The sequence below is a fragment of the Pristiophorus japonicus genome, unplaced genomic scaffold, assembly GCF_044704955.1.
Source record: "Pristiophorus japonicus isolate sPriJap1 unplaced genomic scaffold, sPriJap1.hap1 HAP1_SCAFFOLD_94, whole genome shotgun sequence".
Taxonomy (NCBI): Eukaryota; Metazoa; Chordata; class Chondrichthyes; family Pristiophoridae; genus Pristiophorus; species Pristiophorus japonicus.
The window spans coordinates 874,251-890,949 of record NW_027254868.1 but is presented as its reverse complement, the minus strand read 5'-3'; the positions used below and the strand labels follow the sequence as shown (position 1 = coordinate 890,949).

General features: G+C 44.3%; 1 protein-coding gene and 14 non-coding genes across 15 annotated transcripts in view; 1 reads left to right on the top strand and 14 right to left on the bottom strand.

Moving 5' to 3' along the window:
* LOC139257944 (zinc finger protein 850-like) overlaps positions 1 to 16,699 on the top strand; it is a gene marked incomplete at its 5' end in the record, with an annotated part of 812,458 nt that overhangs the window by 570,066 nt on the left and 225,693 nt on the right. The gene's annotated exons all lie outside the window — the stretch shown is intronic.
* On the bottom strand, positions 906 to 977 carry trnae-uuc (transfer RNA glutamic acid (anticodon UUC)). Its single transcript has one exon. It is a non-coding gene; the product is annotated as a tRNA-Glu (tRNA).
* Positions 1,895 to 1,967, bottom strand: trnaf-gaa (transfer RNA phenylalanine (anticodon GAA)). Its single transcript has one exon. It is a non-coding gene; the product is annotated as a tRNA-Phe (tRNA).
* On the bottom strand, positions 3,169 to 3,240 carry trnae-cuc (transfer RNA glutamic acid (anticodon CUC)). Its single transcript has one exon. It is a non-coding gene; the product is annotated as a tRNA-Glu (tRNA).
* Positions 4,159 to 4,231, bottom strand: trnaf-gaa (transfer RNA phenylalanine (anticodon GAA)). The gene has a single exon. It is a non-coding gene; the product is annotated as a tRNA-Phe (tRNA).
* Positions 5,425 to 5,496, bottom strand: trnae-uuc (transfer RNA glutamic acid (anticodon UUC)). Its single transcript has one exon. It is a non-coding gene; the product is annotated as a tRNA-Glu (tRNA).
* Positions 6,415 to 6,487, bottom strand: trnaf-gaa (transfer RNA phenylalanine (anticodon GAA)). Its single transcript has one exon. It is a non-coding gene; the product is annotated as a tRNA-Phe (tRNA).
* trnae-uuc (transfer RNA glutamic acid (anticodon UUC)) lies at positions 7,688 to 7,759 on the bottom strand. Its single transcript has one exon. It is a non-coding gene; the product is annotated as a tRNA-Glu (tRNA).
* On the bottom strand, positions 8,678 to 8,750 carry trnaf-gaa (transfer RNA phenylalanine (anticodon GAA)). Its single transcript has one exon. It is a non-coding gene; the product is annotated as a tRNA-Phe (tRNA).
* Positions 9,952 to 10,023, bottom strand: trnae-uuc (transfer RNA glutamic acid (anticodon UUC)). Its single transcript has one exon. It is a non-coding gene; the product is annotated as a tRNA-Glu (tRNA).
* Positions 10,941 to 11,013, bottom strand: trnaf-gaa (transfer RNA phenylalanine (anticodon GAA)). The gene has a single exon. It is a non-coding gene; the product is annotated as a tRNA-Phe (tRNA).
* On the bottom strand, positions 12,215 to 12,286 carry trnae-uuc (transfer RNA glutamic acid (anticodon UUC)). Its single transcript has one exon. It is a non-coding gene; the product is annotated as a tRNA-Glu (tRNA).
* Positions 13,204 to 13,276, bottom strand: trnaf-gaa (transfer RNA phenylalanine (anticodon GAA)). Its single transcript has one exon. It is a non-coding gene; the product is annotated as a tRNA-Phe (tRNA).
* On the bottom strand, positions 14,478 to 14,549 carry trnae-uuc (transfer RNA glutamic acid (anticodon UUC)). The gene has a single exon. It is a non-coding gene; the product is annotated as a tRNA-Glu (tRNA).
* trnaf-gaa (transfer RNA phenylalanine (anticodon GAA)) lies at positions 15,467 to 15,539 on the bottom strand. Its single transcript has one exon. It is a non-coding gene; the product is annotated as a tRNA-Phe (tRNA).

Below are 16,699 nucleotides of genomic sequence, written 5' to 3'. Positions count from 1 at the left end.
TGCCGCGCATGAACGTACATGGAAGAATAATGATCATTTTGATTGTTCTCACAATGCACTTAAATGTTGGCAAACCGTACAGTGTCAATCAGCAATTGTAGTTCCATATGTTCATTTAATATTCTGCTGAAGTGTTCATAAAGATACAAAGATTGCACCCCAGGCTAGATCTCACAGTGCTGAAGACACAGTGAAATATACTGGAGAGTTTATAACTGTTTCAGAACATAACATGTCAGCAAAATTCCCTCTTCTGTTCTCGGCACTGATGGGTTGTGAAAGGGAGACGGGCCGAAGTCCTATTGAGCCGCACTGACCCCGAGCCAATGTGAAATTAAAGCAGGTTCAGTCCTTAGCAGTGATATGATGAAGAGAGATAAGAGTCGCGAATCAACGTTAGTGATGGTGAATCTCGGTTAGATCAAAAACTCCATGAATTCTCTGCCGGGAAATTCAGATCTTGGAAATCGCCTGTGAACGCTAAACATTGATATGCAGTGAGCCAATGTTCAATATAAAGGAGCCCAGGCCAAATGAATGCTCAAGGATAAATTATCAGTGCCCATGGTCCAGGCATTCCCTGATTCCAGTCTTCCACACGTTGCGAAGTTTAAAATGCTGAATATTTCCACAGTGGCAATGCATTGATTGATGATAAGCCCGAGTGCTGTGGCGCAAATAGGTACCTGGAAGACTAAAGATAGCCATGATTGGCAAAATTTACGTTGTCTATCAGCAATTGGAGTTCCACTTGTTGAGCGAGATCTTGTCATTTAGTGCAGATTTTAAAACAGAAGTGTCTGTTGTGTCATGACACGCTGCTGATGGTTGGGGCAACAACAGCGAGGTGAGCTGCAAGCTTCTTCAGGAACAGCATTGCATTTCGAAGCACCGCAAATACAATGTTCCCTGACCGGGAATCGAACCCGGGCCGCGGCGGTGAAAGCGCCGAATCCTAACCACTAGACCACCAGGGAAGCTGCTGCAAATGTCTGTGCGAGCAAGCAGACCTACCCAGTCTTTCCTCCTTGCTGTTTCGAAATTCTCATCACATTCGCGCCAGGGAAATCTGTTCGCAGCAAATGGCAGTTTTTGTGGAGAACACCAAAGACATGTCCGCGCAATCACAGCGTTAAGTGCGCCTAGGCTTCCACTGAAATCCATTTCATTCTCTCCTTTTTCCGGGAATTTTCACTCTCGGTACCGTGTGAACATTTCATTTGTTGCTTTTGTCATGAACTGCAGCCTTTTGCCCATCTCCGGGCGACAGAACCGTTCTAAATGTCTGTTCTGCTTATAACCATTGACGGGAACAGGTCTCCAGTTCAGCGGTTATCAGCAAAGCAAGAAACACGTATAAACAGAAAGTTGTGCTCTGCACACCGTCGGCAAAGAAGCAATGGCTGTTATTCCAAATAATTGCCATCCCTTGGGATTCCGTGTGGATTTGTTTCGTTATCAAGATTTGATTGTAAAAGTTACTACTAACCGAATAAAAATTATGAAAAATTGGGATGGCCCATATGGGGATCGGGCCCGCGCTCTTGGCTTTATTAATACCACGCCCAAAACGACCGATTTAACCGGCAACAAAATGCCCCAGGGCTGCGTGAAAGCCCAGCCTGAGATGATTTTGTATCCGGCACACACTGGGTGATAGAGTTACTGCATAAGAATTGAACACATCGCATCGCTAAAACATTGTTCACTCTTCATATAGAAAACTGGGCAGAGTATAAATAGAAAGTAACAGAAAAAGAGCACTGAATCTAAAAAAAAATCATGTCGAAAATTAGTATCACGCAACCGCTGAACAGCCCATCCCTCAAGCACTGTCTCGATATCAAACCAGCTTCTCCCCTTAAAATGAAGGAAACGCAAAATCACCAGATATTGCCGAAACCCGGGATTGAACCAGGGACCTTTAGATCTTCAGTCTAACGCTCTCCCAACTGAGCTATTTCGGCCCGACAGAAAACGAAGCAAAACTTTCTCACACCTTTTTGAAAGAAAACTTAAACCCCGGAAGGAATTGCCCCGCACACTCAGTCCTCATTTCTGGGCAATGAGCTCCGGATGTGTTCATGTAATGTATAATGATATTGAAAATCTTTATGCTCATGTTAACTTATCATTGCCCACGATCCAGGCACTCTCTGATTCCGGTATTGTGCACGTTGCTAAGTTGAAAATTTGCATTTTTCCGCACTGGCAATGAATTGACTGATCGCCGGGCTGTGATCAGCTCGGTTTGTTAGGGTGATGCCGCGCATGAACGTACATGGAAGAATAATGATCATTTTGATTGTTCTCACAATGCACTTAAATGTTGGCAAACCGTACAGTGTCAATCAGCAATTGTAGTTCCATATGTTCATTTAATATTCTGCTGAAGTGTTCATAAAGATACAAAGATTGCACCCCAGGCTAGATCTCACAGTGCTGAAGACACAGTGAAATATACTGGAGAGTTTATAACTGTTTCAGAACATAACATGTCAGCAAAATTCCCTCTTCTGTTCTCGGCACTGATGGGTTGTGAAAGGGAGACGGGCCGAAGTCCTATTGAGCCGCACTGACCCCGAGCCAATGTGAAATTAAAGCAGGTTCAGTCCTTAGCAGTGATATGATGAAGAGAGATAAGAGTCGCGAATCAACGTTAGTGATGGTGAATCTCGGTTAGATCAAAAACTCCATGAATTCTCTGCCGGGAAATTCAGATCTTGGAAATCGCCTGTGAACGCTAAACATTGATATGCAGTGAGCCAATGTTCAATATAAAGGAGCCCAGGCCAAATGAATGCTCAAGGATAAATTATCAGTGCCCATGGTCCAGGCATTCCCTGATTCCAGTCTTCCACACGTTGCGAAGTTTAAAATGCTGAATATTTCCACAGTGGCAATGCATTGATTGATGATAAGCCCGAGTGCTGTGGCGCAAATAGGTACCTGGAAGACTAAAGATAGCCATGATTGGCAAAATTTACGTTGTCTATCAGCAATTGGAGTTCCACTTGTTGAGCGAGATCTTGTCATTTAGTGCAGATTTTAAAACAGAAGTGTCTGTTGTGTCATGACACGCTGCTGATGGTTGGGGCAACAACAGCGAGGTGAGCTGCAAGCTTCTTCAGGAACAGCATTGCATTTCGAAGCACCGCAAATACAATGTTCCCTGACCGGGAATCGAACCCGGACCGCGGCGGTGAGAGCGCCGAATCCTAACCACTAGACCACCAGGGAAGCTGCTGCAAATGTCTGTGCCAGCAAGCAGACCTACCCAGTCTTTCCTCCTTGCTGTTTCGAAATTCTCATCACATTCGCGCCAGGGAAATCTGTTCGCAGCAAATGGCAGTTTTTGTGGAGAACACCAAAGACATGTCCGCGCAATCACAGCGTTAAGTGCGCCTAGGCTTCCACTGAAATCCATTTCATTCTCTCCTTTTTCCGGGAATTTTCACTCTCGGTACCGTGTGAACATTTCATTTGGTGCTTTTGTCCTGAACTGCAGCCTTTTGCCCATCTCCGGGCGACAGAACCGTTCTAAATGTCTGTTCTGCTTATAACCATTGACGGGAACAGGTCTCCAGTTCAGCGGTTATCAGCAAAGCAAGAAACACGTATAAACAGAAAGTTGTGCTCTGCACACCGTCGGCAAAGAAGCAATGGCTGTTATTCCAAATAATTGCCATCCCTTGGGATTCCGTGTGGATTTGTTTCGTTATGAAGATTTGATTGTAAAAGTTACTACTAACCGAATAAAAATTATGAAAAATTGGGATGGCCCATATGGGGATCGGGCCCGCGCTCTTGGCTTTATTAATACCACGCCCAAAACGACCGATTTAACCGGCAACAAAATGCCCCAGGGCTTTGTGAAAGCCCAGCCTGAGATGATTTTGTATCCGGCACACACTGGGTGATAGAGTTACTGCATAAGAATTGAACACATCGCATCGCTAAAACATTGTTCACTCTTCATATAGAAAACTGGGCAGAGTATAAATAGAAAGTAACAGAAAAAGAGCACTGAATCTAAAAAAAAAATCATGTTGAAAATTAGTATCACGCAACCGCTGAACAGCCCATCCCTCAAGCACTGTCTCGATATCAAACCAGCTTCTCCCCTTAAAATGAAGGAAACGCAAAATCACCAGATATTGCCGAAAACCGGGATTGAACCAGGGACCTTTAGATCTTCAGTCTAACGCTCTCCCAACTGAGCTATTTCGGCCCGACAGGAAACGAAGCAAAACTTTCTCACACCTTTTTGAAAGAAAACTTAAACCCCGGAAGGAATTGCCCCGCACACTCAGTCCTCATTTCGGGGCAATGAGCTCCGGATGTGTTCATGTAATGTATAATGATATTGAAAATCTTTATGCTCATGTTAACTTATCATTGCCCACGATCCAGGCACTCTCTGATTCCGGTATTGTGCACGTTGCTAAGTTGAAAATTTGCATTTTTCCGCACTGGCAATGAATTGACTGATCGCCGGGCTGTGATCAGCTCGGTTTGTTAGGGTGATGCCGCGCATGAACGTACATGGAAGAATAATGATCATTTTGATTGTTCTCACAATGCACTTAAATGTTGGCAAACCGTACAGTGTCAATCAGCAATTGTAGTTCCATATGTTCATTTAATATTCTGCTGAAGTGTTCATAAAGATTGCACCCCAGGCTAGATCTCACAGTGCTGAAGACACAGTGAAATATACTGGAGAGTTTATAACTGTTTCAGAACATAACATGTCAGCAAAATTCCCTCTTCTGTTCTCGGCACTGATGGGTTGTGAAAGGGAGACGGGCCGAAGTCCTATTGAGCCGCACTGACCCCGAGCCAAAGTGAAATTAAAGCAGGTTCAGTCCTTAGCAGTGATATGATGAAGAGAGATAAGAGTCGCGAATCAACGTTAGTGATGGTGAATCTCGGTTAAATCAAAAACTCCATGAATTCTCTGCCGGGAAATTCAGATCTTGGAAATCGCCTGTGAACGCTAAACATTGATATGCAGTGAGCCAATGTTCAATATAAAGGAGCCCAGGCCAAATGAATGCTCAAGGATAAATTATCAGTGCCCATGGTCCAGGCATTCCCTGATTCCAGTCTTCCACACGTTGCGAAGTTTAAAATGCTGAATATTTCCACAGTGGCAATGCATTGATTGATGATAAGCCCGAGTGCTGTGGCGCAAATAGGTACCTGGAAGACTAAAGATAGCCATGATTGGCAAAATTTACGTTGTCTATCAGCAATTGGAGTTCCACTTGTTGAGCGAGATCTTGTCATTTAGTGCAGATTTTAAAACAGAAGTGTCTGTTGTGTCATGACACGCTGCTGATGGTTGGGGCAACAACAGCGAGGTGAGCTGCAAGCTTCTTCAGGAACAGCATTGCATTTCGAAGCACCGCAAATACAATGTTCCCTGACCGGGAATCGAACCCGGGCCGCGGCGGTGAAAGCGTCGAATCCTAACCACTAGACCACCAGGGAAGCTGCTGCAAATGTCTGTGCGAGCAAGCAGACCTACCCAGTCTTTCCTCCTTGCTGTTTCGAAATTCTCATCACATTCGCGCCAGGGAAATCTGTTCGCAGCAAATGGCAGTTTTTGTGGAGAACACCAAAGACATGTCCGCGCAATCACAGCGTTAAGTGCGCCTAGGCTTCCACTGAAATCCATTTCATTCTCTCCTTTTTCCGGGAATTTTCACTCTCGGTACCGTGTGAACATTTCATTTGTTGCTTTTGTCCTGAACTGCAGCCTTTTGCCCATCTCCGGGCGACAGAACCGTTCTAAATGTCTGTTCTGCTTATAACCATTGACGGGAACAGGTCTCCAGTTCAGCGGTTATCAGCAAAGCAAGAAACACGTATAAACAGAAAGTTGTGCTCTGCACACCGTCGGCAAAGAAGCAATGGCTGTTATTCCAAATAATTGCCATCCCTTGGGATTCCGTGTGGATTTGTTTCGTTATGAAGATTTGATTGTAAAAGTTACTACTAACCGAATAAAAATTATGAAAAATTGGGATGGCCCATATGGGGATCGGGCCCGCGCTCTTGGCTTTATTAATACCACGCCCAAAACGACCGATTTAACCGGCAACAAAATGCCCCAGGGCTGCGTGAAAGCCCAGCCTGAGATGATTTTGTATCCGGCACACACTGGGTGATAGAGTTACTGCATAAGAATTGAACACATCGCATCGCTAAAACATTGTTCACTCTTCATATAGAAAACTGGGCAGAGTATAAATAGAAAGTAACAGAAAAAGAGCACTGAATCTAAAAAAAAAATCATGTCGAAAATTAGTATCACGCAACCGCTGAACAGCCCATCCCTCAAGCACTGTCTCGATATCAAACCAGCTTCTCCCCTTAAAATGAAGGAAACGCAAAATCACCAGATATTGCCGAAACCCGGGATTGAACCAGGGACCTTTAGATCTTCAGTCTAACGCTCTCCCAACTGAGCTATTTCGACCGATAGAAAACGAAGCAAAACTTTCTCACACCTTTTTGAAAGAAAACTTAAACCCCGGAAGGAATTGCCCCGCACACTCAGTCCTCATTTCGGGGCAATGAGCTCCGGATGTGTTCATGTAATGTATAATGATATTGAAAATCTTTATGCTCATGTTAACTTATCATTGCCCACGATCCAGGCACTCTCTGATTCCAGTATTGTGCACGTTGCTAAGTTGAAAATTTGCATTTTTCCGCACTGGCAATGAATTGACTGATCGCCGGGCTGTGATCAGCTCGGTTTGTTAGGGTGATGCCGCGCATGAACGTACATGGAAGAATAATGATCATTTTGATTGTTCTCACAATGCACTTAAATGTTGGCAAACCGTACAGTGTCAATCAGCAATTGTAGTTCCATATGTTCATTTAATATTCTGCTGAAGTGTTCATAAAGATACAAAGATTGCACCCCAGGCTAGATCTCACAGTGCTGAAGACACAGTGAAATATACTGGAGAGTTTATAACTGTTTCAGAACATAACATGTCAGCAAAATTCCCTCTTCTGTTCTCGGCACTGATGGGTTGTGAAAGGGAGACGGGCCGAAGTCCTATTGAGCCGCACTGACCCCGAGCCAAAGTGAAATTAAAGCAGGTTCAGTCCTTAGCAGTGATATGATGAAGAGAGATAAGAGTCGCGAATCAACGTTAGTGATGGTGAATCTCGGTTAAATCAAAAACTCCATGAATTCTCTGCCGGGAAATTCAGATCTTGGAAATCGCCTGTGAACGCTAAACATTGATATGCAGTGAGCCAATGTTCAATATAAAGGAGCCCAGGCCAAATGAATGCTCAAGGATAAATTATCAGTGCCCATGGTCCAGGCATTCCCTGATTCCAGTCTTCCACACGTTGCGAAGTTTAAAATGCTGAATATTTCCACAGTGGCAATGCATTGATTGATGATAAGCCCGAGTGCTGTGGCGCAAATAGGTACCTGGAAGACTAAAGATAGCCATGATTGGCAAAATTTACGTTGTCAATCAGCAATTGGAGTTCCACTTGTTGAGCGAGATCTTGTCATTTAGTGCAGATTTTAAAACAGAAGTGTCTGTTGTGTCATGACACGCTGCTGATGGTTGGGGCAACAACAGCGAGGTGAGCTGCAAGCTTCTTCAGGAACAGCATTGCATTTCGAAGCACCGCAAATACAATGTTCCCTGACCGGTAATCGAACCCGGGCCGCGGCGGTGAAAGCGCCGAATCCTAACCACTAGACCACCAGGGAAGCTGCTGCAAATATCTGTGCGAGCAAGCAGACCTACCCAGTCTTTCCTCCTTGCTGTTTCGAAATTCTCATCACATTCGCGCCAGGGAAATCTGTTCGCAGCAAATGGCAGTTTTTGTGGAGAACACCAAAGACATGTCCGCGCAATCACAGCGTTAAGTGCGCCTAGGCTTCCACTGAAATCCATTTCATTCTCTCCTTTTTCCGGGAATTTTCACTCTCGGTACCGTGTGAACATTTCATTTGGTGCTTTTGTCCTGAACTGCAGCCTTTTGCCCATCTCCGGGCGACAGAACCGTTCTAAATGTCTGTTCTGCTTATAACCATTGACGGGAACAGGTCTCCAGTTCAGCGGTTATCAGCAAAGCAAGAAACACGTATAAACAGAAAGTTGTGCTCTGCACACCGTCGGCAAAGAAGCAATGGCTGTTATTCCAAATAATTGCCATCCCTTGGGATTCCGTGTGGATTTGTTTCGTTATGAAGATTTGATTGTAAAAGTTACTACTAACCGAATAAAAATTATGAAAAATTGGGATGGCCCATATGGGGATCGGGCCCGCGCTCTTGGCTTTATTAATACCACGCCCAAAACGACCGATTTAACCGGCAACAAAATGCCCCAGGGCTGCGTGAAAGCCCAGCCTGAGATGATTTTGTATCCGGCACACACTGGGTGATAGAGTTACTGCATAAGAATTGAACACATCGCATCGCTAAAACATTGTTCACACTTCATATAGAAAACTGGGCAGAGTATAAATAGAAAGTAACAGAAAAAGAGCACTGAATCTAAAAAAAAAATCATGTCGAAAATTAGTATCACGCAACCGCTGAACAGCCCATCCCTCAAGCACTGTCTCGATATCAAACCAGCTTCTCCCCTTAAAATGAAGGAAACGCAAAATCACCAGATATTGCCGAAACCCGGGATTGAACCAAGGACCTTTAGATCTTCAGTCTAACGCTCTCCCAACTGAGCTATTTCGGCCCGACAGAAAACGAAGCAAAACTTTCTCACACCTTTTTGAAAGAAAACTTAAACCCCGGAAGGAATTGCCCCGTACACTCAGTCCTCATTTCGGGGCAATGATCTCCGGATGTGTTCATGTAATGTATAATGATATTGAAAATTTTTATGCTCATGTTAACTTATCATTGCCCACGATCCAGGCACTCTCTGATTCCAGTATTGTGCACGTTGCTAAGTTGAAAATTTGCATTTTTCCGCACTGGCAATGAATTGACTGATCGCCGGGCTGTGATCAGCTCGGTTTGTTAGGGTGATGCCGCGCATGAACGTACATGGAAGAATAATGATCATTTTGATTGTTCTCACAATGCACTTAAATGTTGGCAAACCGTACAGTGTCAATCAGCAATTGTAGTTCCATATGTTCATTTAATATTCTGCTGAAGTGTTCATAAAGATACAAAGATTGCACCCCAGGCTAGATCTCACAGTGCTGAAGACACAGTGAAATATACTGGAGAGTTTATAACTGTTTCAGAACATAACATGTCAGCAAAATTCCCTCTTCTGTTCTCGGCACTGATGGGTTGTGAAAGGGAGACGGGCCGAAGTCCTATTGAGCCGCACTGACCCCGAGCCAAAGTGAAATTAAAGCAGGTTCAGTCCTTAGCAGTGATATGATGAAGAGAGATAAGAGTCGCGAATCAACGTTAGTGATGGTGAATCTCGGTTAAATCAAAAACTCCATGAATTCTCTGCCGGGAAATTCAGATCTTGGAAATCGCCTGTGAACGCTAAACATTGATATGCAGTGAGCCAATGTTCAATATAAAGGAGCCCAGGCCAAATGAATGCTCAAGGATAAATTATCAGTGCCCATGGTCCAGGCATTCCCTGATTCCAGTCTTCCACACGTTGCGAAGTTTAAAATGCTGAATATTTCCACAGTGGCAATGCATTGATTGATGATAAGCCCGAGTGCTGTGGCGCAAATAGGTACCTGGAAGACTAAAGATAGCCATGATTGGCAAAATTTACGTTGTCTATCAGCAATTGGAGTTCCACTTGTTGAGCGAGATCTTGTCATTTAGTGCAGATTTTAAAACAGAAGTGTCTGTTGTGTCATGACACGCTGCTGATGGTTGGGGCAACAACAGCGAGGTGAGCTGCAAGCTTCTTCAGGAACAGCATTGCATTTCGAAGCACCGCAAATACAATGTTCCCTGACCGGTAATCGAACCCGGGCCGCGGCGGTGAAAGCGCCGAATCCTAACCACTAGACCACCAGGGAAGCTGCTGCAAATATCTGTGCGAGCAAGCAGACCTACCCAGTCTTTCCTCCTTGCTGTTTCGAAATTCTCATCACATTCGCGCCAGGGAAATCTGTTCGCAGCAAATGGCAGTTTTTGTGGAGAACACCAAAGACATGTCCGCGCAATCACAGCGTTAAGTGCGCCTAGGCTTCCACTGAAATCCATTTCATTCTCTCCTTTTTCCGGGAATTTTCACTCTCGGTACCGTGTGAACATTTCATTTGTTGCTTTTGTCCTGAACTGCAGCCTTTTGCCCATCTCCGGGCGACAGAACCGTTCTAAATGTCTGTTCTGCTTATAACCATTGACGGGAACAGGTCTCCAGTTCAGCGGTTATCAGCAAAGCAAGAAACACGTATAAACAGAAAGTTGTGCTCTGCACACCGTCGGCAAAGAAGCAATGGCTGTTATTCCAAATAATTGCCATCCCTTGGGATTCCGTGTGGATTTGTTTCGTTATGAAGATTTGATTGTAAAAGTTACTACTAACCGAATAAAAATTATGAAAAATTGGGATGGCCCATATGGGGATCGGGCCCGCGCTCTTGGCTTTATTAATACCACGCCCAAAACGACCGATTTAACCGGCAACAAAATGCCCCAGGGCTGCGTGAAAGCCCAGCCTGAGATGATTTTGTATCCGGCACACACTGGGTGATAGAGTTACTGCATAAGAATTGAACACATCGCATCGCTAAAACATTGTTCACTCTTCATATAGAAAACTGGGCAGAGTATAAATAGAAAGTAACAGAAAAAGAGCACTGAATCTAAAAAAAAATCATGTCGAAAATTAGTATCACGCAACCGCTGAACAGCCCATCCCTCAAGCACTGTCTCGATATCAAACCAGCTTCTCCCCTTAAAATGAAGGAAACGCAAAATCACCAGATATTGCCGAAACCCGGGATTGAACCAGGGACCTTTAGATCTTCAGTCTAACGCTCTCCCAACGGAGCTATTTCGGCCCGACAGAAAACGAAGCAAAACTTTCTCACACCTTTTTGAAAGAAAACTTAAACCCCGGAAGGAATTGCCCCGCACACTCAGTCCTCATTTCTGGGCAATGAGCTCCGGATGTGTTCATGTAATGTATAATGATATTGAAAATCTTTATGCTCATGTTAACTTATCATTGCCCACGATCCAGGCACTCTCTGATTCCGGTATTGTGCACGTTGCTAAGTTGAAAATTTGCATTTTTCCGCACTGGCAATGAATTGACTGATCGCCGGGCTGTGATCAGCTCGGTTTGTTAGGGTGATGCCGCGCATGAACGTACATGGAAGAATAATGATCATTTTGATTGTTCTCACAATGCACTTAAATGTTGGCAAACCGTACAGTGTCAATCAGCAATTGTAGTTCCATATGTTCATTTAATATTCTGCTGAAGTGTTCATAAAGATACAAAGATTGCACCCCAGGCTAGATCTCACAGTGCTGAAGACACAGTGAAATATACTGGAGAGTTTATAACTGTTTCAGAACATAACATGTCAGCAAAATTCCCTCTTCTGTTCTCGGCACTGATGGGTTGTGAAAGGGAGACGGGCCGAAGTCCTATTGAGCCGCACTGACCCCGAGCCAATGTGAAATTAAAGCAGGTTCAGTCCTTAGCAGTGATATGATGAAGAGAGATAAGAGTCGCGAATCAACGTTAGTGATGGTGAATCTCGGTTAGATCAAAAACTCCATGAATTCTCTGCCGGGAAATTCAGATCTTGGAAATCGCCTGTGAACGCTAAACATTGATATGCAGTGAGCCAATGTTCAATATAAAGGAGCCCAGGCCAAATGAATGCTCAAGGATAAATTATCAGTGCCCATGGTCCAGGCATTCCCTGATTCCAGTCTTCCACACGTTGCGAAGTTTAAAATGCTGAATATTTCCACAGTGGCAATGCATTGATTGATGATAAGCCCGAGTGCTGTGGCGCAAATAGGTACCTGGAAGACTAAAGATAGCCATGATTGGCAAAATTTACGTTGTCTATCAGCAATTGGAGTTCCACTTGTTGAGCGAGATCTTGTCATTTAGTGCAGATTTTAAAACAGAAGTGTCTGTTGTGTCATGACACGCTGCTGATTGTTGGGGCAACAACAGCGAGGTGAGCTGCAAGCTTCTTCAGGAACAGCATTGCATTTCGAAGCACCGCAAATACAATGTTCCCTGACCGGTAATCGAACCCGGGCCGCGGCGGTGAAAGCGCCGAATCCTAACCACTAGACCACCAGGGAAGCTGCTGCAAATATCTGTGCGAGCAAGCAGACCTACCCAGTCTTTCCTCCTTGCTGTTTCGAAATTCTCATCACATTCGCGCCAGGGAAATCTGTTCGCAGCAAATGGCAGTTTTTGTGGAGAACACCAAAGACATGTCCGCGCAATCACAGCGTTAAGTGCGCCTAGGCTTCCACTGAAATCCATTTCATTCTCTCCTTTTTCCGGGAATTTTCACTCTCGGTACCGTGTGAACATTTCATTTGTTGCTTTTGTCCTGAACTGCAGCCTTTTGCCCATCTCCGGGCGACAGAACCGTTCTAAATGTCTGTTCTGCTTATAACCATTGACGGGAACAGGTCTCCAGTTCAGCGGTTATCAGCAAAGCAAGAAACACGTATAAACAGAAAGTTGTGCTCTGCACACCGTCGGCAAAGAAGCAATGGCTGTTATTCCAAATAATTGCCATCCCTTGGGATTCCGTGTGGATTTGTTTCGTTATGAAGATTTGATTGTAAAAGTTACTACTAACCGAATAAAAATTATGAAAAATTGGGATGGCCCATATGGGGATCGGGCCCGCGCTCTTGGCTTTATTAATACCACGCCCAAAACGACCGATTTAACCGGCAACAAAATGCCCCAGGGCTGCGTGAAAGCCCAGCCTGAGATGATTTTGTATCCGGCACACACTGGGTGATAGAGTTACTGCATAAGAATTGAACACATCGCATCGCTAAAACATTGTTCACTCTTCATATAGAAAACTGGGCAGAGTATAAATAGAAAGTAACAGAAAAAGAGCACTGAATCTAAAAAAAAATCATGTCGAAAATTAGTATCACGCAACCGCTGAACAGCCCATCCCTCAAGCACTGTCTCGATATCAAACCAGCTTCTCCCCTTAAAATGAAGGAAACGCAAAATCACCAGATATTGCCGAAACCCGGGATTGAACCAGGGACCTTTAGATCTTCAGTCTAACGCTCTCCCAACTGAGCTATTTCGGCCCGACAGAAAACGAAGCAAAACTTTCTCACACCTTTTTGAAAGAAAACTTAAACCCCGGAAGGAATTGCCCCGCACACTCAGTCCTCATTTCGGGGCAATGAGCTCCGGATGTGTTCATGTAATGTATAATGATATTGAAAATCTTTATGCTCATGTTAACTTATCATTGCCCACGATCCAGGCACTCTCTGATTCCGGTATTGTGCACGTTGCTAAGTTGAAAATTTGCATTTTTCCGCACTGGCAATGAATTGACTGATCGCCGGGCTGTGATCAGCTCGGTTTGTTAGGGTGATGCCGCGCATGAACGTACATGGAAGAATAATGATCATTTTGATTGTTCTCACAATGCACTTAAATGTTGGCAAACCGTACAGTGTCAATCAGCAATTGTAGTTCCATATGTTCATTTAATATTCTGCTGAAGTGTTCATAAAGATACAAAGATTGCACACCAGGCTAGATCTCACAGTGCTGAAGACACAGTGAAATATACTGGAGAGTTTATAACTATTTCAGAACATAACATGTCAGCAAAATTCCCTCTTCTGTTCTCGGCACTGATGGGTTGTGAAAGGGAGACGGGCCGAAGTCCTATTGAGCCGCACTGACCCCGAGCCAAAGTGAAATTAAAGCAGGTTCAGTCCTTAGCAGTGATATGATGAAGAGAGATAAGAGTCGCGAATCAACGTTAGTGATGGTGAATCTCGGTTAGATCAAAAACTCCATGAATTCTCTGCCGGGAAATTCAGATCTTGGAAATCGCCTGTGAACGCTAAACATTGATATGCAGTGAGCCAATGTTCAATATAAAGGAGCCCAGGCCAAATGAATGCTCAAGGATAAATTATCAGTGCCCATGGTCCAGGCATTCCCTGATTCCAGTCTTCCACACGTTGCGAAGTTTAAAATGCTGAATATTTCCACAGTGGCAATGCATTGATTGATGATAAGCCCGAGTGCTGTGGCGCAAATAGGTACCTGGAAGACTAAAGATAGCCATGATTGGCAAAATTTACGTTGTCTATCAGCAATTGGAGTTCCACTTGTTGAGCGAGATCTTGTCATTTAGTGCAGATTTTTAAACAGAAGTGTCTGTTGTGTCATGACACGCTGCTAATGGTTGGGGCAACAACAGCGAGGTGAGCTGCAAGCTTCTTCAGGAACAGCATTGCATTTCGAAGCACCACAAATACAATGTTCCCTGACCGGGAATCGAACCCGGGCCGCGGCGGTGAAAGCGCCGAATCCTAACCACTAGACCACCAGGGAAGCTGCTGCAAATGTCTGTGCCAGCAAGCAGACCTACCCAGTCTTTCCTCCTTGCTGTTTCGAAATTCTCATCACATTCGCGCCAGGGAAATCTGTTCGCAGCAAATGGCAGTTTTTGTGGAGAACACCAAAGACATGTCCGCGCAATCACAGCGTTAAGTGCGCCTAGGCTTCCACTGAAATCCATTTCATTCTCTCCTTTTTCCGGGAATTTTCACTCTCGGTACCGTGTGAACATTTCATTTGTTGCTTTTGTCCTGAACTGCAGCCTTTTGCCCATCTCCGGGCGACAGAACCGTTCTAAATGTCTGTTCTGCTTATAACCATTGACGGGAACAGGTCTCCAGTTCAGCGGTTATCAGCAAAGCAAGAAACACGTATAAACAGAAAGTTGTGCTCTGCACACCGTCGGCAAAGAAGCAATGGCTGTTATTCCAAATAATTGCCATCCCTTGGGATTCCGTGTGGATTAGTTTCGTTATGAAGATTTGATTGTAAAAGTTACTACTAACCGAATAAAAATTATGAAAAATTGGGATGGCCCATATGGGGATCGGGCCCGCGCTCTTGGCTTTATTAATACCACGCCCAAAACGACCGATTTAACCGGCAACAAAATGCCCCAGGGCTGCGTGAAAGCCCAGCCTGAGATGATTTTGGATCCGGCACACACTGGGTGATAGAGTTACTGCATAAGAATTGAACACATCGCATCGCTAAAACATTGTTCACTCTTCATATAGAAAACTGGGCAGAGTATAAATAGAAAGTAACAGAAAAAGAGCACTGAATCTAAAAAAAAATCATGTCGAAAATTAGTATCACGCAACCGCTGAACAGCCCATCCCTCAAGCACTGTCTCGATATCAAACCAGCTTCTCCCCTTAAAATGAAGGAAACGCAAAATCACCAGATATTGCCGAAACCCGGGATTGAACCAGGGACCTTTAGATCTTCAGTCTAACGCTCTCCCAACTGAGCTATTTCGGCCCGACAGAAAACGAAGCAAAACTTTCTCACACCTTTTTGAAAGAAAACTTAAACCCCGGAAGGAATTGCCCCGCACACTCAGTCCTCATTTCGGGGCAATGAGCTCCGGATGTGTTCATGTAATGTATAATGATATTGAAAATCTTTATGCTCATGTTAACTTATCATTGCCCACGATCCAGGCACTCTCTGATTCCGGTATTGTGCACGTTGCTAAGTTGAAAATTTGCATTTTTCCGCACTGGCAATGAATTGACTGATCGCCGGGCTGTGATCAACTCGGTTTGTTAGGGTGATGCCGCGCATGAACGTACATGGAAAATAATGATCATTTTGATTGTTCTCACAATGCACTTAAATGTTGGCAAACCGTACAGTGTCAATCAGCAATTGTAGTTCCATATGTTCATTTAATATTCTGCTGAAGTGTTCATAAAGATACAAAGATTGCACACCAGGCTAGATCTCACAGTGCTGAAGACACAGTGAAATATACTGGAGAGTTTATAACTATTTCAGAACATAACATGTCAGCAAAATTCCCTCTTCTGTTCTCGGCACTGATGGGTTGTGAAAGGGAGACGGGCCGAAGTCCTATTGAGCCGCACTGACCCCGAGCCATAGTGAAATTAAAGCAGGTTCAGTCCTTAGCAGTGATATGATGAAGAGAGATAAGAGTCGCGAATCAACGTTAGTGATGGTGAATCTCGGTTAGATCAAAAACTCCATGAATTCTCTGCCGGGAAATTCAGATCTTGGAAATCGCCTGTGAACGCTAAACATTGATATGCAGTGAGCCAATGTTCAATATAAAGGAGCCCAGGCCAAATGAATGCTCAAGGATAAATTATCAGTGCCCATGGTCCAGGCATTCCCTGATTCCAGTCTTCCACACGTTGCGAAGTTTAAAATGCTGAATATTTCCACAGTGGCAATGCATTGATTGATGATAAGCCCGAGTGCTGTGGCGCAAATAGGTACCTGGAAGACTAAAGATAGCCATGATTGGCAAAATTTACGTTGTCTATCAGCAATTGGAGTTCCACTTGTTGAGCGAGATCTTGTCATTTAGTGCAGATTTTTAAACAGAAGTGTCTGTTGTGTCATGACACGCTGCTAATGGTTGGGGCAACAACAGCGAGGTGAGCTGCAAGCTTCTT